Source organism: Cupressus sempervirens, chromosome 10, assembly GCF_028749045.1.
Source record: "Cupressus sempervirens isolate cs-2001-9-10 chromosome 10, ASM2874904v1, whole genome shotgun sequence".
In the NCBI taxonomy this organism is placed as follows: Eukaryota; Viridiplantae; Streptophyta; class Pinopsida; order Cupressales; family Cupressaceae; genus Cupressus; species Cupressus sempervirens.
The window spans coordinates 348,646,337-348,670,653 of NC_143127.1; the positions used below are offsets into that span (position 1 = coordinate 348,646,337).

The following is a 24,317-nucleotide window of genomic DNA, read 5'->3' on the forward strand; positions in this document are numbered from 1 at the left end:
ATCAAAGACAACATAGAGTATAATGCTAAAGACTTTGACTATTTACAAAATCATCATGGACTAGTTTTGAGATCGATCATAGGTAGCTAATGGCCCCATAAGATAGGTAGGTAACATGGTGGTCCCATTGAATACTTGTTAAGACAACCTAGCCTAATTGGTGAGGATAAGGCCTTATGTTATATTTTAAATTTGTGACCACCACCATATAGTTCCATTTACAAAAAAAAATTGCAATTCAATAATCTCACATGTCTCAAAAAAATGAGAAAAATAAAAGTCTGAACAACTTCTATATTTATTTTACTTGTAGTTCCTCTATTTTACACTATTGATAAAACTTGAAACCTTATGGATTGCCTACTTATCCATCTTCATTTTTGTGAACAAGATCACATGATAAATTTTGGAATAAAATTATTTAATTGACTAGAGTGAGAAAATATGACAATATTTTTTAAAAAAAACAAGTATTATAAATAATAGATATAGATAACCAATAAAATAATAGAAATATGGACATCAAAGTAATCTTTATCATAGACACATTTAGTTATCTTTCTATCACACTTATAACTTTAAATAAGGTTCGTCAAATAACTTCGTCAATGTTTATCTTTATAAGATCAAGGATTAGTCTAAACATAAAATCTCAATCAAGGATTCAAACTTCTAATGTGCCAATTACTTCTTTTTACTACTCATTGTTACTCAATTTTTTCTTTAACTAAAAATTATCCCACTTCCTTACTGAATTTATTCAAGCTTAGATTAATCTTTTGAAAGATATTACAAATAAATTTGAACTCAAACAAGAGAAAAGTATAGCACAATAGCATTTATTCTTAGAAAGTTCCCACATTAAAAAAACTAAGATTTATACAAAACCTATGTATATAAGATAATAACTTTATAAAGATTCCAAATCCCATTCTCCAAAAAATATATTCATTACATTGAACCATAATAATAAAGGCACTTTCTTCAATGATTAGAGAGAAAATTATTACACAAATAATAAAATATTTTTCAATTACTTCATTTAAGTTTATATAATAAATTTATAAGATTTTCATCTCCTAAATCATAGATTATGCCTTCAATAACTACTCCTTTACATAGATTACTTGTTTTTACAACTCATAATACAAATACACACCTACGCACGGGAATAATCTTATATTTCCAACAAAAGAATATATAATTTTGTATCGTCCATTTATAAAACTGGTTGAATTAGGCATTTGATAATATTCTCTTGCATAAAAGCATCATTCTCTGTGAAAAACAACTGCATTGCCTGTGCCATGTTAAAGATAAGCTTTTTACAACTCTCTTGCATGTCATTGTTGTTTACCAATTCCCAATTAAGTTTCAATTGTGCACTTTGCATGAGAGCATAAATATGGTTCAATGCTTCATCTTCTGATATTTTTGGATAATCTTTAATGCAACATTGTATGGATGAAGTCTTTCCTTCAACTTTCTTCTCCTAAATCATTAAAAAAAAAAATTGCTATGGTTAATGGACTATATTCTACTATGTTGCATTAGATGAATAGGCTCTAAATAACTAGATATCTATCCATATTAGGAATGATGAAATAATTATTAAATATAATTATACCTCATAAGTTTTTGTATCATAGATTAAGCATCCTATCAGAGACATAAGATGGAGAAATTGTGATCTGCAACTAATTTTTGAGAGCACATTACTAGAGAATAAGTCTCCTGTGAAAAGCATTGCAGCCAAAACTATTGTGCCTAATCCCATAGAGCTTTTAGCATTGTCTATATATTCATCTAGTGAAGGTACATATCTGTCTTGCATCCATTTTTCTTCTATATCCAGCGATGCTACTTGGGCCTCCATCTATTCCATTTAAACATTATAAATTACATTTCTCTACTATTTATATAGATTGAGAAATAAAAGATGTAAGAAAGTGTGATAGAATGTTAAATATTATGATACATACCAAATCTCTTATATAGGGAAATACATCATGCCCCTGTCTCATGCTTCCTTCTTTTGTGACTTTCATTATTGTATTATATATAGTTCTGAAACAAATTTTCATTTCTTTAGGCATGGAATCCACTAGAGAGATATCCCACCTAAAAACATTTCAATAAGAAAAAATTTAGTCAAAGATTTTTTTCTCAAATATTAAGAAATAAAATTATTTGATAGAAAGATAGAATGTTTATATATATATATATATATATATATATGATTACAAACATATATTTTATAAACTTATTTATTTACATATATATTGGAATTCAATTAACTTAGAATCATAATACATCATGTCCTTTTCTCCTTGCTAAACATTTTAATTAGTGGTTAACGTTATATCATCCTTTGATCCCTAACTATAAACCCTTTGCTTTTGGGTGGGCTAGCATGTTGGTTGAAATTTATTTTTCTAGAGGCTATATGGATTTTGTGGTCATTTTGTAAGGATTGGTTGGGTTGGGTGCTCTATGCCCTAACCATCCTAGTTCAAGTTGGGAGCACTATTGTGGCTCTTTTTTTGATGATCCTCTTTAGATGGTTTTGTACTCTTTGTGTTTTTTTTTTTTTTTCTTTAAGAAGGATGATGCTAATTTTTATGGGCCTTTCCTGGTGGCTAAATATTTTAGTTGATAAGTTATGGGTTTTCCCAATCCCTTGGGTCTAGGTCTTCTATCAAGATATGTTTTGAGGGACTCAGTTGGGTTTTGGGTTCCATGTATTCTATGTCTTATGGTTTGGGGGCCTCAAAACCCCTTTGATATCTATTCTATAGAGTGAATCTATGTGTTGTTGGTGTAGGAGCACCTAGGGATTGTGACTTAATCTTATGCATTTTTGGTTTGTAAATGGTTCTAGCCAAACCACTAGATAATAAAGAATTGGTTGGAGTCCCTAGAGAGTGATTATTATGTTGACTTCATAAATTGGTAGGGATTACCTTAGTGTTTGGCTTAATTAGGTTAGAATAGGCAATAGTTGTCAAAGAGTCAAACTTGGTAAAATAGTTGAATTTGACCCCGAAAAGGTTGTAATGGTGTGAATAGAATTTAGATGGTCTTAAGGAACCAAGTTGGATCCATTAGTGGTCATAAAAAGGGGTGGAACACTTAGATTGCAAAAATTGTAAAAGTTGTCAACAATAACTTTGCAAAGTTGCATTGACAATAATTAGCAGCTTTTTCCCAACGAACCAAGAATGAGTCAGAAGTTGGTTTAAATAGTTGAGGAACATGCATCTTAGGGAGATAATACCCTTTCAAATCCACTTGAGGGTTTGGGAGACATTTTTGTATGTAGATAGACATTTGAGGTAATAAGGAATTCATAGTAAACTATTTACAATGATCTTACATGTCCAACATCCATAAGTTAATGGATTGACATGGGCATCTTGTTGGCATGGATAGTTAGATTTTTAATTTCTAGTTATAGGATGTGTAATTTTTTTTATAGGTTCTTCAATATTTATAAAAGTTAGAAAATTTTTCCTCAGTTAGCTTGTTCACTGGTCTAGTTAGAGTAGTTGGTACAAAATCTCCTCTAGCATGGATTCTACTAGGTGAACCTTCATGGCCCTTTGGAATCTATTAGAGTAATGTATATACATTATACATATGTAATTTTGTCTCATTATGTAATAGTTTTCTATTTTTCCCACCAAGCCCCAAGAAAGCCTTGGTGTGCCCAATAAGGTGTCTGGTGCAAAGGAACTTTAGGGAAACAGGGACAACTAGAGGACTCCAAGCATGAAGACAAATTACTCATAACATGGTGGAATCAACTCGGAAGTTTTAAAGCCTATCATGGCATAAAAATGCAAACTATGTAAATCCTAGGTCCTGAAGGCTCTAAAAGAGATTAAATGGTCATAAGGATGTAAAAGGGATCATATTGGGATAGGTTAGTATTTAGGAATGCTTAATAAGACTATCTAAGTCATTTAACAAGGTTGGATTAGTCTAAATGCTTTTAAAAGCCAAATTTTGTAATGTTGTAAATTCAAATTTTTGAATTACAACAGTTAGTAGGTTTTAGGAGGGAAAAGTGTTTTAGTAGTGTTTTAGACTTTTAGTCATCCCTATACCATAAAGGGTGGTTAGGAAAGTTATATGGAAGGTTATATAGTCTAGAGAATTCATTTGTATAGACAAAGAAGTGGTTGTACAGACTGCACATATAATTAAGAAGGAATGTCTCCATTTTTGCAAGTTTCATGAGTTCATTCTTTTCTTTGTGTATTGTTTGAAGATCCATTGGGCCCTAGATGAATCAAGGACATTAGTTTATGGTTTTACATTTCATTTCACACTTGGTTTGAAGCATTCCAATAGTATCTCCATTCATTTGTGCTGACTATAACAAGCATTTTTAGATTTTCTCAAGTCACTTTGACAAAGTTCTTAAAGGAATGGTCATTCCATGAATGTATGAGATGGTTTTCATGGAATGGAACTAATTCTACTTGTATCATAACCTACTAACCCAGTAACATGCAGTTGTGAAGAAAGGAGATGAGTTCTTGGTGATCACCATGTTGTTTGGAAGGATTTTACATTGAATTGCTAAGTATGCTACAACAGTAGCAATTTGACCTTAAGGAGAGGGAATTTTTATGTTGGATTCCATCTACACATGCTACTTACAAGGTGTTCCAACCTTTATATCTTGAAGAAAGCTTTGGGAGAGTAGAGATTGACAAAGCCCTAGATTTTGAGGGTTTGAAGGCATAATTTGGGGTTTTTTTGTTTGTAGAAACTATAAACTAAAATTAGTTGTAGATTCCTCTAATTGAATCCATTTTATGAGATTTTTGAGAGTTATAGAGCCTAGGAGAAAGTTTACGATAGTTTCTTTCAAAAGCCACATTTTTGCAAACCTAAATTGCTAATCAAACATTGAAGTAGGGAATATTATCCAAAGAAACCCTACTTGTCCTTTTGATATGTTGAAGTAATCAATGAAGGGTAACTAAAAAGGTAATTCGTTTTCTTAGTGTTTTTGGAATTTTGAGAGTTGTGCATTTTTTAAGCTTGCTAGAGACCTAATCAACATGGCTACTAGGCCTAGAATGTACATTTCCTAGTTTATGACCAAAGTGAGTTTGAGAAAGGGTAAAACTAGTTGAATAATCATATTATTGATTTCTTGAGGTTATTCAAACCACCTTGGATCATAGTAAAGGTCTTGGACAAAAATTTAAGTGTTAGAGGCACTAAAGGTCATTACATTGCATTATACTTGGGTATTTTCCTTACTCTTGTTGTTTGGATCTTCATCCCACCACCATCCATTGCATCAGTGTCTTAGTGATTGTAGAGAGAAAAAGGATGTGAACTTGGATGTGATAGGTCTATTTCTAGGAAAGTGATGCAAAAACATCTTGAGGGGTCAATACCTAATAAATCTTGTAGAACACTAAAAAGGTTATCAAGAAGTGAGATTATTTTGGGCACTTGTTAAGAGACTTTACAAGTTATGCTCCAAAAATCCTATTAAGAGGGCTAATTGGTATAAAAGGCTACTAGGCCTAATTAGCAAGGTTTGAAGAGATTGATAGGAACATGTGGAATTTTGTGACTGTAAGGACCCCAAAACATATCTAATGGATTTATTTGGAATCTCTACAACATACTCTAATAGCCTAAGAGTTCTTGAAAGGCATGGTGAAGTTGGATTGGATTGAACTAGTATCATAACAAAGGAAACTTGGTGTGATAGTGAGTGGGAATTGATAGTTGATAGAGAGGACCTAGTTGGGAAGGTGGTGAGGTAAGTCAGGAACACCATCTAGTGAAGGGTTAGAGAGATCCCTAGTAAGGCTAAAGAGAGTTCCTTGTGAGGTCCTAGGAGTGGGTTAGGACAAGAACCTGAAGTCTTTCCCTATCAAAGTGGTATCAAAGCCCTAAAAGACTTGGGATAAGCATTGTATATGTCTGAGTCAATGGGAGAATCCATCATGGTGACTAATGTTGAGTTAGCTAAGGAGGTCACAAGACATAAGGAGAGAAATAGACTCCTAGAGGAAGCCCTAGAGGCTATAAGGAACATATTGGAAGTTGGAAGAAGATGAGGACACGGGGAAATAAGTGGATTAGGATGATGTGATACCCAAACTATAGCCTCCACTACAAGAATAACCCTTCCTCAAAGCCATCAAGGTATTAGGTGGAAAGGCACTAGAAGGAATACCCTTGTTCAGTAGTAAAATGGATTCAGTGTTAGTGATGTAGGAGATATAAGGCATGGATAACCATTTTGAGTGTGAAGGAGTCACAGAGGTTTAAAAGGTAAATATGGCAAAGGAAAGATTAAGAGTACTAGCCCTAACTTGGTGGAAATTTCTCCAAGAAGAAAGGGAAAGAGAGGGTAAGAGGCTAGTAGCTAATTGGAAAGATATGGTGGCAAAAATTAAAGATAATTACCTACCATAAGACTATGAAATCTAGTTGCACAAGAAAAGGAAAATCTTAAGGCATAAAGGCATGGATGTAGCATCCTATACAAAGGAGTTTCAAAGATGATGTTTAAGGTCAAAGGTACAAGAAGAATAAAGAATTAGGGTAGCAATGTATTTAGGAGGTTTAAGATCGGGCATCCAAGAAGAAATCAATTTGTGGACACCTACCACCATTCACAAGTGTTTTCAGCTGGCACTCAAGGTAGAAGAAAAGATTAAGAAAAAGAAAGATCCAACCTCAAGGGTAAGAGGTAGATGAAAGGACTCAAGAGGAGGCATAGGGGTGGATATGGTGGTAGGAATATGAAGTAAAAAAATTAGGGACACCCCAAAAGAACAAGTGTTATCAGTTGGCACTCAAGGTAGAGGAAAAGAACAAGAAAATGCAAGATTCAACCTCAAGGGGAAGAGGTAGAGGAAAGGATTCAAGAGGAGGACGTAGGGGTGGATATGGTGGTAGGAGTACTAAGAAAAAAAATTAGGGAGACCCCAAAATAACTAAATAAGGTAGTGAATTAGGTGGAAGGGGAAACTGCAACAGAGGTAGAGGTTCCAACAATGGTGGAAGATGTAGGTTTGGAAACTTTGGAAAAGGTTCACTCTTTTCTAACATGAAATATTACAATTGTGGCCATTGGGTCATCCTTCTTATAGATTTCTTGATAAGGCTTCAACATCAAAAGGTGAAAAGAAGATAGGCTATGCACAAGAAGAAACTAGTAGTGTCAAGTCACCTGAGGTCGTTCCTAGCTTTGAAAGTGGAGAGAATCTGATGTTCAAGAGGGCATTGATTAGGGAACCTAGAAAAGAGGAGCCAAAGTAGAGAAGTGCATTGTTTAGAGGCAAATGCGAGATACTTGGGAAAGTGTGCAAAGTCATCATAGCCCTAGAGTTAATTGATAACATCATCTTAGAGGAGGCAATACAGAAGATAAAACTCAACAAGTTACCTCACACTCATCCTTATAGGGTCACCTAGTTAAACAAAGTTCAAAATGTGTTAGTGAATGAACAAGTATGGGTAGATTTCACAATAGGTGAATACAAAGATAAAATATTGTGTGATCTGGTGCCAATGGTGAAGCCTAAGGAGGAACAAGTTTATAAGCAAGCACCCATGCTAGGAGAAGTCAAGCAACTATTGGAGAAGTACAAGGACATCCTTTGTGATGGGACACCAGATACACTACCACCTCAAAGAGTAGTGAGCCACCAAATAGACTTCATACCAGGGGCATCTTTACCCAATTAAAGTTGCATACAAAATGACATCTGAACAACACAAGGAGATTACTAGACAAGTTCAAGAATTACTAGATCAAGGCTTGATTAGGAAAAGCATCATCCCATGTGTAGTTCTAGTTGTATTATTGTGTGGTCTCACTCTCCTTTCCTACCTCATCATCATCTTTGTCAACCTCCAAAGATAAAGAGTTATGGCCACCAAATGCATCACCTTGGTGGTGTACTCTGTAATGGAGTTAAATTTATGGTACATGGTCTCCTTATTTTTACCAAGTCATTAAAGGAGGCTTCCAACTTGCTAAACTTGTCAACAATGTTATTGGTATCATGTTTATCATTGCCTTGGGGGGTCCCCTCCATTCTCCCCCAAAATTCTCAACATCCCTCATAGGAGATGTGATATCACCACCAAAATCAAAATTTTTGGGGTTGGATTACCACTATTAAGGGTATCATATAAACATGGGAGGGGCTGGAATTATCCTTTCTCTTAGAACCATAGATAGTATACACCATTTTTATTTTCCTCCTCTTGGTAGGTTTAGTCTCTATCTTATTGGAATTTGAACTCACAATAGTGTCCTTCTTGGGTTGGGATCAAAACTTCTCCATTTTTCATCTCTTATTGGATCTCTTAGTGCTTTTCTTACTCCTACTAGTATCAATGTTTGAATCAGTTACACTAATATCCTTCAAGTCTCTAGGGGAATTCTTAGCAAGCTTAATTTTTTTCAAGATTGATTTAGGGCTTGATTTAGTGGAAATATGAGGGGTGGTAATGGCTTGAGGGTTATTAGTCAGAGATGGGTAGAGGCCTTGGTGTAATTTTTAAAGTTTAAACATGAAGGATTGGTGAAGGATATAGTAAGATTTCCCTTCCTCCCTCTTTTGTCTAACATTAAAAATATTATCTTCCATGGAATGCAAAATAAGATTCAAGAGAGAAATTAAATCATGGTTCCTAAAATGATTTAATATAGGGAAGTGCTAATAGTATAGCACCTAGAAGATGTCTTCAAGCATAATGTAGTGCATTATAACATAGCATACCACATCCCAAGGGTCAGGAATATTTTCCATAGAGAAGCTATCATGCATATGCACTAGTTCTTCCTTAAGGTGGAAGATTTTTTGTAGGATCACCTTATCGATGACTTTGGGTTTTTTTCTCCAACTCATACCTTCCAAAGCTAGACTACCCACTTTCTCTATGAGCTCTTTTTTGATTCCAAAGGGGATCCAATTAATAGTAACCCTTCTATTATCCCAAGAATCTATAAATTGCATGGAAAAATATTTATCAAACCCTTCAATGAACTCCATAAATTGAAAAAGGACTCCTTCCCTCAAATAGACCCACACCTTTTTACTATTCTTGATATCTTCTTTAATTTCATGTGGCTCATTGCAATTAGAGCTAACACCCATGTCTTTTTAACCAAGATCAATCACAAAACCCTCCTCACCCATTGACATGCCCTTTTTGGAGATAAGAACTTGAATGAAAGAAATTTTAGAGGCACTACTACTGTAAATAGTCTTTTTGGTAAGTTCACTCACCGATTTATGATTACAAAGTAGCACATTTTCCCATCACCATCTTGTCTTCACATGGATGTAGGGCATGTTTCCCATCATGCTAAAATAGGTCAATATACACCACCATTTAATTTTTCAATGAATAGGAAAGTTTTAATTATGATTAGTTGGTATACCCATCTTTCACAGTAACTTCATCTTGACAAGATCCCTATGGATCATCCTTAAATAGATATCATAAATCCAACTAATAAACATTCCATAAAGAATAATAATGTAAGTGTCACCATTTTGACTAGTTTAGTTATGGTTTTTAAACCATAAATTGATCCACCCACTAGGAGCAATAATAAGGTGCCAGATGTTGTGCCTATTCATATTGCTAAGACCTATAATTTTTATCACTATCCACATAGGCTTGGCTAGATAGTATGAGTTGGCTAACATCATTCCAACTTTACATCACATTGAAATTATGTCCTATTTTCACCAAGTCATCAGCCATGTTGTTTCCCTCATGATAGATGTGGTTCATTGTCACCTCTTGTAGTCTACACATCAATGCATGAATATCTTGAATAATCAAATTAATATTCCAATTAATACTCTCATCACCTTTCATGGCATTGATGATTAATAGGGAGTCACATTCAATAGCTAGTCTCTCAATCTTGTACTCACAAAATTCATGCCCCATAGTAGAATCATGGCCTAATCATCATTGTTTGATCTGAATCCATAGCTTCTAGCAAAGGCCACAATGAACCTTCCCTTTTCATGACATATCACTCCACCAACTCTTGTCTTTCTATCTTTTGTTGAGCCATTAAAGTTGAGTTTCAACCATAAAGAGGGTGGTGGTTTCCATAAAGTGTTGTTTTTGGATATGATTTTGGAATTATCAAATTTTTGCATGATGTTATTGAGGTGCCATCAATTTTCACACTTAATATCATATTCTTGGGGAGTTGGGGAGGCAAGTGTAGGTTTCCAATGCAAAACAACATTGCATTCCTTCAACATATTCCCATGCCAAAATGTCACCACCAAGGGGGGAGATAACTTGTCCTAGAAGATATGATTGTTTCATTCCTTCCAAATCTACTAACACACAAAAGGAGGGTGATTTTCCAGAAGGATCTTAAAATTGGGTGGGAGGAGGGACCTTTCCAATCCACAAACTAATGGAGATCATAGTTAAAGCACCACTACACCTCCCACTTGGAGAGAATCTCATTCCAAATGGAACTATCATAGGGAAAATTTATAAGGAGGTGGTATTTGGATTCCTCTGTATTTTTGCAAAGAACACATTGATTTGCCAGCTGGAAAACTCTCTTTTTAAAGATTGTTAATGTTGAGGATAGTCCCATGCAAATATGCCCACTAGAAAAAGTTTTTTTTTGGAAGAATCCATGAATGCCACACATGTTTTTCTCTTCCATAAATTTAGCAAGTATAAGCAGATCTAGCAGTAAAAGCCCCCAAGGGGACTAGGCACCAAACTAATAGATCCTCCATTGAGGTTGTGGGGATGGGAACCTTATCGATAGTTTCATGTCATTCTCTAAGAAGTTTGGTCTCTATTGGACTATGGTCAATGCATAATGTATTCTGGTGATATTTGGGAGTGATGCAATTCTTCAAATACCCTCCAAACTAATGCAAAGGTAAGGGTGGTGGATGAATTCTCCAGTTATAAACTTGCTAAGATGTAAAGCTTAACTAGTATTTCCCAAACCCAGTATAAGGAAAAATAGTACTCAAATGACTCCAAGACTTCCTAGGTGGATCAGATGATTGAATTAGGTCAATACAAAATGGAATTAAAGTTTTTCAACACAATTTTGGTTATGAAGCATCACCCAACACCTAAATCATGTAGTGCCTCTCATGTTTGCAGTTTGTACCTTATTTATTTTGATCTGAGAGATATTCGATATTCATGTTTTGTTTACATTTGAGATGACCTAAGGGTCAGATGTTATACTTTGATTTCAGTATCATAAATGTTAGACTATTATGTTTTTTAGTTGATCATATTTTCATGTTGATGCCATTTTGAGATGACAATATGTTTATGATGGATTTAATGTTATGGTTAATTTACTTCATTCTTGTTTCATTATGCTTTATGCAAAAGTGAGCGATGTAAATGGATTATTTCAGCATATTTGAATAAATGGTTAAATTAGGTTATTTGATGCATTTATTGCTTTGGCTATGTTATTAAATGCAATTGCACTTGATCATGTGTTTTAGTGTGCAGGATTTATATCCCTCGCAATGGCACATGAAGTTAGTGATTTAGTTGTTCATATTCTACCAATGTCATCCCTATATGGTCAACATATCTTATTTAAATGATAAATGAAACCTTCTAGTGATTTGATAAATCTGGACTCATTTACATTATGTGATTAGACTAGTGAATGTGCCTATGCATTTAGAGTTCCAAATTTTCACAAAGTTGTTAAGGTTTTCTGTGATTTTGGTTTAAGGGTTTACGGGCTTTATTTAATTGATTTTTAATTTCTGGTAGCTTTTCCATAGACGAGTTCTAGTTACTTGGAATAGCCTATTTTCATTTGGGTTGATTCGTGGTCTAACTAGTTTAACTGGTTATTCACCCTAATCAATCATTCACTTGAAAAGTGAATAAGTATTGAAAGAGGAAATTAATTCCTAACTTCTCACTTTTGCAAATTGGAAATTTGAGATCTTTTTCCAAAATCCTCTTCTAGAGGATTACGTTTATGTTTTTTGTGAGAGCTACAAGTGTGGGATCTTAACGAGATAGATCTTGTTGGGTCTAGCTCGGGGAGACCTTGCTTTGATGTATTTTTTTGACTTCAGGACTTTCCTAGTGTGTGACATATTCTTCCAAAATTTTGAACCTAGGGGAAGATTATTAATATAAAGATGTTATTCCAAAATGAGTCTCCCCCTAGGTACTTGGATCTAACAATTTTGCACAAGTTAGCTAAATTATTGGCTAGTCTCTGCCCCACCTTAGAAATGTGGGATTTCATAACTTTTTCTAGTTCATAAGATTTGATCTTGACTTCTCCTATGTTTTTTACTAAAGAAAATTTTGCTATATTTTCTCAATAATGTCCTTATATCTAGCCAATATTTTAAAGAGAGATAGGAAATACACCAAAATTCCCTATAGGGAAACACAGAGGAGCTAGAGTTTGTCTACATTACTAAGAATTTTTTCATGACAGATAGCGAGAGACCATGGTAGGTGACTAGTAATTCAACCTCCTTAAAAATTAGATCTTTAACCACTCTCCTCCTTAGGTCTCTATCCATATTAAAGAAGTAAACCTTGATTTTTTGGTAATTTATTTGTTGTCTTGACACCTCCTCATACTAATTTAAAAGTTTTTTCCAAGGCTTGGCTTCATGAATCAAGGAGATTCCATAAAGAAAAGTATCATCAACAAATTTCAGCAAGACCTCCAGTGGAAGGCAGGCAGTACATTTTATAGCTTTGATTTTATCATGTCACAAAAAATCCACAAAATTTTTCCCCAAAACCTCAGCAAAAATGATGAATAAGTAAAGTGATAGGGGGTCCCTTTATCAAAGTCCCTAGGGAGAGTAGAAGAATCTCCCAAGGGTGTCATTCACAAGAACAAAAATTGGATATTATTAACAAAATCCTGGATTAATCTCACAATTTTCAAACAAAAACTCCCTCCTCACCTTATCATAAGCTTTAGAAATATCAATTTTCATGACCACATCTGGATTCCCACATTTCTCCATGGAGTGAATTACCTCATGAGCAGTAATCACCACATCTAGAATTTATCTCCTAGGCACAAACCCTAAGAGGGGCCAACAAACTTGTCCAAAAGAGGTTTTATATGGTTAATAATCACCTTAGAAAGGATCTTATAGATCGTATTACATAAGTGTTATCACCAAAGTTTTCACCCTTTCCTAGAGTTTGACCTAAAGTCAACCTTGTGTAACATGGAAATAATCTCCAAGCTATGGGACTTGAACTGCGAGATCGAATCTCTAAACAAGGCCAACTTCCTTACAATCAGGGTGCACCTAACTACTCTTTGAAGGAAAAGGGAGAAGGAGATGTAGGAAAGTAAATTGTTGAAAGGGAAAAGGGGTGATACACTTGATTGAAATGGCCACGAGTTTTACCTTACATGCATAACATATTAATGGAAAGCCAAATACACAAGTCTTGACTGTATTTTACCTTCTAAGAAACCACATGTAGGTTTGAGATTGATCAAATGCTGAAGGAAAAGATGTTTTACAATACAATAGTTATCAACAAATCAAACACTTCATATAAATCTAAGGTAGTAGAAGATAAACATTCAAAGGAGGCAAGAAACTTGCACAAACTAATGAATGACAAGAAAGGGTAAGAAACTAGCTATCTCATTAATGGAAGGTAAAGAATACAATTACTAAGCACAAGGCTATTGCAAGTAGAAATTATCAGAACAAGGAAGAACCCCTAAAACATATTTAAAACTACCTTTTATAGAGCTTAGGCATAAATCTAATGTTACATTGAGTTCATACTCTAACTAGGCAGAGTTGAGATTATAGAGGAGAGAAATAACTATTGAACAAAAAAGATCATGATCAGATGCACATCCCCATACAGAAGATTTGATCTTTGCATGAAAAATCTAATTTGTCAAGGTAGAGGCAATGACCATAACCATATTTCTGGGTGGATGGATAACCCAAGGCAGTGATGGAATACCCTTCACATTTACTAGGCATGGAGAATAATCAAAAGTGGTTGCAACCAATCAAAAGATCTGATTACCATCATTGAACTATTATTTTCATGCTCGCAACTATGTCAGGTTGGATATGTCTTTGAGTCAACTACATTTAGCCATCAAAACTCACCATGTGGCTGAATATTGTTGAAGTATTTCACCATCTCACCAACATCTATCTATTTGTTGACTTAATGACTACCTATGTTGGCAAATTTGCAACCCATTATCCTCCTTAACTGTTTGGTCTTGTGAAACCATGATATCTCATTTCCTGCTTGATTATTGCTTTGCAAGTTATTTTCACTTTAGCCAACAAATTTTCATGACCCTGCAATTAATAAGAGATTGTCCCTTTCACACTATCACTGCACTTTAGACTTAATAGTCTTCTAACCATGTGACACTGTGAAAATAGTTATCCCTCCCTAGGTTGCTCCTTCATAGCATGTTTCCTGGCTAGCATAAAATGTCTGCAACTCCATGATCACTACAAACTTCACTGCATGTTAACCACCATCACATTGTCACAACTTAAATATTAACTCTAGTGTTTAACCCTATGAATGAGAGATCAAAGAAATCACTACATTGCCATCATACCCTTGGGTTAGCCTTAACCTTCTGCACCCATGCAAAACACTGAAGATTGACTACTATGGTTAAGTTGTATAGTCACAACTTGAAGCCTTGAAGCTTTTTTGAAATAGCAATATCGATTCAATAGATCTACCTTTATTTGATGACATATTTCTTACCCTTGTGACAATGTGACTGAAAGATGTTTGTTGTGTCACCACCTTAACCTTGAGTCAAGCTTAACCACCTATGACAATGCGAATGAAGGATGTTCACATCTTTTCCATTCTAACCCTAAGTTAATGCTAAACCTCAATGATTCTATGATCTTCTTGATGCTTTTATGAACTATGGCCCACCAAGACACATGGCTTCACATTGTTATGTCACTGTAATTAAAGGTTGAGCAACTCCTACTAGCAACATAATGACAGACATAGATCTTCTTTACATCTAATGGCAGCTATAAAACTAGAGAACCCTTGGCATAGTTAGCATCCTTGACCAATTAGAGACCACCACTCTATCACTTTCTCTAACATATCCTTCATTGTGTTACCCACATATTGAATCTAGCCTCACATGTCCATGTGGTAGCTTGTGGCTTGCCCACTTTGGTTAAAGCTTGAGCACTTCTGGAAAGCATGGATACACCAACCATCAATCTAACTAGATCCAATGATAGAGGAAACACATGTCTTTACATTGATCAAAAACCAAAGAGGTCCCACTAGATAGGTGTTGACTTGTCACTCATTTGTAGCCTAAACTTGAGGTTTAGCATTTAACCCTGCAACCATGTGCTCAAAAGTATTTCATAGCATCACCACTCTGACCATGGTTTGTGTCAAACCATCTATGACTATGTGAAAAGAGGAAGATCACAACCTCACCACCTGAAATGTTAACCCCGTAAATAATTGATCAAAGGGGAATCGCCACTTCACTGTCTTGACTACGATTTTCCTTGACTCATCTGCAATGATGCAAACAATTGGATTTTACTAGGCTATTGATTTTTGCATGGTCACAACTTAAACTTTTGAATCTCATCGATGGAATTAAATTGATCCAACTTATCTACTTTCATTCAATTCATAACTCCTTCAAAACTAGCCCTTGTGATGATGTAATGAAGAGACTATGACTTAGGGCCAACTGAGCCATGTGGTTCTCTATCGTTATGTTGTTATAGCTAACAACCTTGCTTCTTTTCATAATGATACAATGACAACCTTTGATCTATATTCAATCTAAAATAGAGATTGATTGCAGGCTCCGTGAGATATTTCTTCATTTGATTCAATGAGATCCCCAGAATGTTGATACCTGTCTACTCATCACAATCCTGTTGCCTAAAACCAAAGTTTAGCTTTTAACCTTGCAAACATGTGACAAAAGGCATTTCACATCATCATAACTCTAACCCAAGTTTTCTCTCAAACTCCTATGACCATGTGAATAAGACCTCCACACAACTTTTCAACTTTATTTATGGGTGCTAGCATAAATTGTAGTGAAGATGCATTGACTATGGAATCAATTGCATCACATGCTTGCAGTCTATCTAGAAATTAAGTCACAAAACTAGAGTGGCAAGGTGATGAAAGAAAGTTGCATGGTCATGACTTGAAACATTCATAAGACTATACCATTCAATATATAACTTTTAAGACTTAGGAATATAAAGGGTAAAATGAAGGTTTTTTACGTATCCCTTCTTATGCATGCATGGAAATAAAATGAAAGTCAAAGGACATGGACATGGCTACCACCTTAGATATGAGAATTTTGGAAAGGGGGAAAAAATGGCTAACATTTCTAGTGACTCAGAGGGGATGCTTCCTTGCTAAGCATGGACCAGTGGCCTTAATCAATCCATTGGGCTATAGAGTCACAAAAAATAAACCTGTTCTACAAAAAATTAGAAATATGCAACCTCTACAACTACAAAAATTCAAAACTTAGATATTTGATAGAGAAACAAATTTTTCTTGTGCACTTCTTAGAAAACAAGGAAAGCACCTAATGTACTATGTACAAAAATTTGCAGAAATGAAAAGTTAAACAAACCCATTGACTAGTTTGTTGAAGTAGCTACCCTTCCTCACCAACTAATTTCTTGTTCCATGCATTAGGGAAGTTGAGAATGATAGTAGGCACAACAAAAATCTTGCTACATGGAACACCTCCTTCCCAGTGCTAAAAACAAAGAAGTGTATCTCCAACATTGGGATGCCTTGTTCCTGAGCAAGACAGACTTGCTCCTCCTTGTGAAAATCTTCCTCATGCTTTGTAATGAGCATAACCAAAGGCAACTTGCATTGATGCAAAGCTAGATGCCTAATGGGGCATCCTCTTTATGGCTTTAGGTCTAAGCAATCAGACTTGACCTCACTATTGTGCTCTACAATATTTGTATCCTCCTAGTGTGGAAGTGGCTCCTCCTCTTCTTGTGAATAAATAATCTCCACATCTTCTTCATGTTGCTCATGAATCACTCCCTCAGGAGCTACTAGTATGGTGTGGCTCTTCACTTGTTTTTTCTACAACTCATGGTTATATGATGAAAGGGTGGGTTGTTTTATGTCCATGGATGAAAAAAAAATCTTTAGCTCATCCCAAATGGTCTCCTCATCAAAATCCTCCTACTCTGTGATGGGGACACAACCCAAGAACAGAATGGACACAACAGAAGAAGGGAAATTGTATTAAATGAAAAATAAGCTAGTACATTCAGTACAGAGAAAATAAACTTCAAAACATGCCCTAAGGGCTTACAATAGCATAAATGTGGAGATAATTTCTCCTTTCAGTACCTCCTCTCAAACTCCACTCCGAACTTCCTTTTACAATGCCAAAAATCTCCTTAAATAGACCCCAGAGGGTTAAGGACTAGGAGTACATTCTAGAAAGTGCTAGTAGGCATACACCGACCAAATAGAAGGTTCTAGAAGCTACATTAGAAGTTGATGCAAATCTAGAAGAATCTAGAAATGGTAACCGAACTTTCGGGAGGCATAACTTTTGAACTGTAGCTCCGATTGATGAACTATTTACATTTTTGAAAAGCTCTCGAAGTGTTCTATAACCCTATGGAGGAGCTTTTCTTTTCCCCCATTTTTTGGCCCTTTTCAAGGTCATTTAATGCCCCTAACCTGACTTTGAAGCATTCTTAGGAGGTCTCCAAAACCCAAAAAACTGTAATAAATTTCAAACCGTGGGGCCTTTTGACCTGATTCTTTTTTTGGAATGCTCTAAATCACAATTACATTCATCTGGCCAATTCACACCTCCTAGTTCACCAAAATGATGGCTCAATTACACACTCCTATTTTTTTGGGATTTACATGAACACTGATAGTGGAACTGTGAGAGTTGGAACCTTTATTTGGCCCAAATGGGTATCCAAAAATGAAAATACATGAAATAGAAACTAAGTCTAAGTACATTTTTTTGGGTGACATAGGATTGCCCTTATACCTCTGGATGCTCCTGCATCAGACACCCAGGGTAGATTGAAAATGACCCTGTCACTTTATGAATGGTAGAGGAAATCCCAAATGGGAAACCTTAGCTGCTGAAATCCAAGTTGAGTCCTTGATCAATCATCCTTTCCATTTGACCAAATACTCTTCATACTGCCTATTTCTGGTACTCCTACCCACACGATGATCTATAATTTCTTCTATCTCCCTCTTCTTAGAAGCAGGAATTGGACATGGCTCTAACACTAGCTCCTCATCTGTACCATCATCATGATACTCTGTTAAATCTACAATGTTGAAAATGGGAGAAATGTGAATACCATCTGGCAGCTTCACCTCATATGCATTTCCTGAGTCATGTTTCTTCAAAACTTTGCAGGGGCCAAATTTCTTCATTTTCAACTTGTTGTAAGTACTGGCTGGAAATCTTTCTTTTTGTAAGTGCACCATGACCAGATCCCCTACTTGGAATTCCTTATGTCTTCTCCTTTGATCAGCCCTAGCTTTGTATTCTTGATTCATCTTGGTAATGTGTGCTTGAACCTCCTCATGTAGACGCTTGATATGTTCAACAAATTCCTCAGCTTCAGCACTTGTCCTCTCCCCTTGTTCTATCTTCCTCAGCTCTGGTGCAGTGCTTGGGCTACTCCCATATACAATTTGGAATGGTGATTTTCCAATACTCCTATTTATAGAGTTATTATAAAAAAACTTTTCCTGTGGTAGAATCAAATCCCACCCCTTGGGCTTATCCCCAACTAAACATCTTAGCAAATTGCCCAAACTTCTGTTTACCACTTCTATTTGGCCATCAGTCTATGGGTGATGCGTGGAACTGAATTTTAGGTCTATTCTCAACTTCTTCCACAATGTCCTCTAGAAATACCCCACAAATATAGTATCTCTGTCAGAAACTATGCTACTTGGAAGACCATGTAGTCTTACCACCTCTTTGAAAAACAAGTCTGCAATATGGACAGTATCATGATTTTTGTGGCATGGAATGAAATGTGCCATTTTGGAGAACCTATCAACCATCACAAATACTCAGTCATTACCCCTTTGTGTCCTCGGTAATCCAAGAACAAAATCCATACTTATGTCCTCCCATGGCCTTGATGGAACAGGTAATGGCTAACATAGGCTAGTATTGTGACTAAACCCCTTGGCAACTTGACAAACATGGCAACTCTGTACAAACTTCTTCACATCCTGTGAAATTTGAGGTCAAAATTAATGTTCTCTAAGAATGAAAATGGTCTTATCTTGACCAAAATGTCCTACCATCCCTCCACTATGTTTCTCCTTAATCAGATTTTCCCTCATGGAACACCTTGGAATGCACAATTGACTACCCTTGAACAACATGCCATCCTGAATCAAATAGTCTAACCACTTGGTTCTATCTACAGCAACAAGTTCTTTACAAGCTTTCCATGCTTCAAAAAAATTGGGATTCTCGAGGTACAAATTCTTGAGTTCATCAAACCCAACTACTTCAACCTACATTATTGTAAGCAACAATTGTCTCCTACTTAATGCATCTGCAACCCTGTTAGATTTTCCACTTCTATGCTTCAACACAAATGTATAACTTTGCAAGAACTCTACCTACTTCATATGCCTCTGATTCAATTTACCTTGGTTATTTAGGTACTGTAATGCCTGATGATTAGTATACAAAACAAATTCTTTTGGCAATAAATAATGCCTCCATTTCTTTAAGGCATGAACTATTGCATAGAAGTCTTGATCATAAACAGAATACTTCTTCTTTGCATCATTCAATTTTTCACTAAAATATGCAATAGGCTTACCTTCTTGGCTTAATACAGCACCAATAGCGCTACCACTAGCATGACAATCCACCTAGAACACTTTTCTAAAATCTAGAAGTACCAACATAGGCTGTTCTGTCACCTTCTTCTCTAGCAATTCAAAACTTCTTGCAACTACTACAGTCCATTTGAACTCTTTTCTATCCACTCTTATTGTATCAGTTAGGGGTGCACATATGCCACTGAAATTCTTAATAAACTTCCTGTAAAAACTAACTAGACCATGAAATGATCTTACCTCAGTAGCAGACCTTGGAGTAGGCAATTCCAAGATGGCTTTTACCTTCTCTGGATCCATTTTGAGACCTTCAGGTGATATAACAAACTCCAAATAGACTAACTCCCTTTTTGCAAAGATACACTTCTTCAGATTAATTAATAGTTTCTCTTCCTTATCCTTTCAAGGAAACTACGAATATGCACTAAATGTTCTTCCAAAGTCTTGCTAAAAATTAAAATATCATCCAAATAAACAATAACAAATTTTCCCAAGCACTTCTTAAGTACCTCATTCATGAGCCGCATGAAGGTGCTTGGGGCATTTGTCAATCCAAAGGGCATGACTAACCACTCATAAAGACCCTCCTTGGTCTTGAAGGCTATTTTCCACTCATCTCCTTCTTGAATCCATATCTGATGATAACCACTCTTCAGATCTATCTTTGTGAAGTACTGAGCTCCACTCAAGCAGTCCATAAGATCATCCATCCTTGGCAAAGGAAATAGGTACTTGATGGTTATCCTATTTATAGCTCAAGAATCTGTACACATCCTCCACTCTCCATCCTTCTTTGGTGTGAGTACTACAGGTACTACACATGGACTTAGGCTCTCTCGAATCAAGCCCTTCCTCCATAGCTCCTGAACCTATCTATTTAGCTCATCTATTTCAGTAGGAGTCATCTTGTGAGCAGCCTTGTTAGGCAAACTAGCTCCTGGAATCAGATCTATCTGATGACTGATTTTCCTTACTGGTGGCAATCCATCTAGAACATTATCAGAGACAATATCTCCAAACTCCCCTAGTAAATCTGAAACTTCAAGTGGTATTTCACTACTACCTTCTTTATCTTTCCTAGGGATCAAAGCATAGCACATATGCTGATGTTTCATGCCATCTAAAAACTTCCTTTCATCAACAAGACAAATCCTAGCACTGCTACATACCTTTTCACCTTCCTTTTTCATGGGCTTTAATTTGTGGCGAACTCCATCCTTTGTCAGAGAGTATGTGTTTGCATGTCCATCATGTACTACATGTCTATCAAACTACCATGGTCTACCCAAAAATAGATGTCAAACATCCATCGAAATAACATCACAGAGAACTTCATCATGGTAACTCCCAATTTTGAATTTCACTAAACATTGTTCACTTACCAGGACCTTATGATCATCTTTTACCCAAGAAATTTGATAGGGCTGGGGATGTTTCTCCCCCTTGAGCTTTAGCTTAGAGACCATCTCTTCTGATACCAAGTTATCAGTGCTACCACCATCAATGATCACGTCACAACATTTATCCTCACACTTGCATCTGGTACAAAAAAAACTCCTTCATTGTCCTGGTTCAATCTCACCACTTAGTAGGACTCTTTCATTTACCAAGGTCTCTCCTCTTTTTGCATCCTCTAAATGTGATGATTGTGCATCCTCATCCACATGAGCAGCCCTAGCTTGGCCCTCAGCTCTCCTATTTGTCCTTCCTTTTCGTTGAGAGCATTTAAAGGCACGATGACCTTCTTCATTGCAATGGAAACAAGTACCACAAAAGCCTCCTCTTCCTTGTCCACATCCTCTACCTCTTCCTCTCCAATTTCCAAATTCTTGATCATGGGAGCGGTTGAAATCCTCATTCCTCTGGTTCTTGCTAGTACCCACATCTTCATTTTTCTTTTGGGTTTCATTGCAGCCTCCAGATGATCTACCACTTCCCCTTCCTCCTTGATCGCACCATCTTTGTCTTCCTTCAAACCTTTTATTTAGCTTCTCTTCAACTCATAGGGAAAACTAGTATGCCTCTTCAACGCTGGTCATTCTTACCAGACTTAATTCCTCCTGGATGCTAGGTCGCAACCCACTGATATAACAAGAAACCTTCTCCTTATTTGCTTCTGCATGCCTTGGTTTAGTCAAGAGTCGGTAAAACTCCTCTGTATATTCTTGGACTAATCTTCCTACTTGCTTTAACCCATGTATCTTCTTAAACAAATCAAGCTCGTAGTCCACACGAATGAACTGCTTCTTCAATTTGTCCACCATGCGATCCCATCTTGTGATCTTCTCTTTTCCTCTTCTATTTCTTTCAGATTGAACCTCTTGCCACCAAATTTTGGCATGGCCTTTTAGTTTGGCCTTTGCAAACTTAACCCTATCTGGGTCCCTGATATCCTCATACTCAAAGTATTCTTCCAGTTCATTGATCCAATCGATTAACTCATCTGGTTTCAGATTTCCTGAAAATACACCTACTTCAATTGTAGGTCTTTTCCCAAACTTAGTAATGGCCCTAAAAAGCCTTTCCTCTGCATGATTCAGAACTTCCCCATCAAATTCCCCTTCTGGTCCAATTTCATCTTCTTCGTTGTCATCTTCACTTTCATCACCTACGGCCACAGTTGCTCCTCTACGGAGCTCCTCTTGCAATGCATGTACCTGCCTTTGGAGGGCTCTAACCTCCTCAAGATTAATAGCTCTGGCCCTTTCGCCACACTCTCTTCATAGAGGCATCTTCTTAACTCAAACCCACAACCACACAGTCCTGGTGCAAACTGCCTCACAGTTGGCGCTCTGTCTACACACTTAGGAAAACCAAGCTCTAATACCACTTGATGGGGGACACAACCTAAGAATAGAATGGACACAATAGAAGAAGGGAAATTGTATTAACTAAAAAATAAGCTAGTACATTCAGTACAGAGAAAATAAACTTCAAAACATGCCCTAAGGGCTTACAATAGCATAAATGTGGAGATAATTTCTCCTTTTAGTACCTCCTCTCAAACTCCACTCCGAACTGCCTTTTACAATGCTAGAAATCTCCTTAAATAGACCCCGAAGGGTTAAGGACTAGGAGTAAATTCTAGAAAGTGCTAGTAGGCATCCACCAACCAAATAAAAGGTTCCAGAAGTTGTGTTAGAAGTCAACGCAAATCTAGAAGAATCCACAAATAGTAACCGAACTTCTAGGAGGCATAACTTTTGAACCGTAGCTCCAATTGATGAATCGTTTACATTTTTGAAAAGCTCTTGAAGTGCTCTATAGCCCTATGGAGGAGCTTTGCTCGTCCCCCTTTTTTTGGCCCTTTTCAAGGTCATTTAATGCCCCTAACCTGACTTTGAAGCATTCTTAGGAGGTCTTCAAAACTCAAAAAACTACAATAACTTTCAAACTGTGGGGCCTTTTGACCTGATTCTTTTTCTGGAATGCTCTAAATCACAATTACATTCATCTGTCCAATTCACACCTCCTAGTTCACCAAAATGATGGCTCAATTACACAATCCTATTTTTTCAAGATTTACACGAACACCAATAGTGGAATTGTGAGAGTTGGAACCTTTATTTGGCCCAAATGGGTATCCAAAAATGAAAACACATGAAATAGAAACTAAGTCTAAGTACATTTTTTTGGGTGACATAGGATTTCCCTTATACCTCTGGATGCTCCTGCATCACTCTGCTACAATAATATGCATAGGTTGAGGAACAACATCGTGCATATCAACACGTTCTTCGTTAAGGAAAAAGCTATCCTTGAGGCTCTCTTCTCCATTCTCCACATCATGGAGGACTGTCTATTACAAGAAATGATTTTTTTCCTTGCTCAACTTGTAGTAGATCATCATGCACTTACAAAGACTCAAAAGCCATGACTTGTCCTTCAAGAGAAGGAACAACATTTTCTTCTTCCTCCTCAAAAAAGGAGGGAAGCTCATCAAATAAGAGGATTGGATCCTCTTCCTTCTTTTCAATAGTTACCTTCTTTTCATTCTTAGAAAGCTATAACTCCTCCCATGGGGAAGATGAATTATTAGATAGGCACGAGGCCTCAAGTTCATAGAAATCAATCACCCCCATCCACTGTGATGTCCTCATGTCACAATAGTCTCTATAATGCCTTGAAGAAGAGAAAAACTCTTCTTCATGGATGGTTTTCTTTGTTGTGACATCCCTTACAGGCTAGGGAGAAACCTCATCCACATTGACATGTTTCACTTTGAGGGAAATGGTTTCCCCCTAATGTTTGTTTTCTTTAATCTCCTACTATAGCGCAAGTTCTTTAGTTGGTGGCTACTCATTCACTATCTCTAATGTGAACAAGGACATATCCACTTCCTCTTGAACAAAAAAGAAGGGATGGTGATCAAA

At 36.3% G+C, this 24,317-nt stretch overlaps 1 pseudogene across 1 annotated transcript in view; it reads right to left on the reverse strand.

Moving 5' to 3' along the window:
- Positions 1-1,185: 1,185 nt before the first annotated feature.
- Positions 1,186-24,317, reverse strand: part of LOC149534019 (bifunctional isopimaradiene synthase, chloroplastic-like) — a 55,710-nt pseudogene continuing 32,578 nt past the window's right edge. Inside the window, exons 11-12 of the transcript XR_016356686.1 lie at positions 1,983-2,121; positions 1,186-1,876 (exon numbers count right to left, since the gene is read on the reverse strand). The product of XR_016356686.1 is annotated as a bifunctional isopimaradiene synthase, chloroplastic-like (transcript). The remainder of the gene's footprint in view (positions 1,877-1,982; positions 2,122-24,317) is intronic.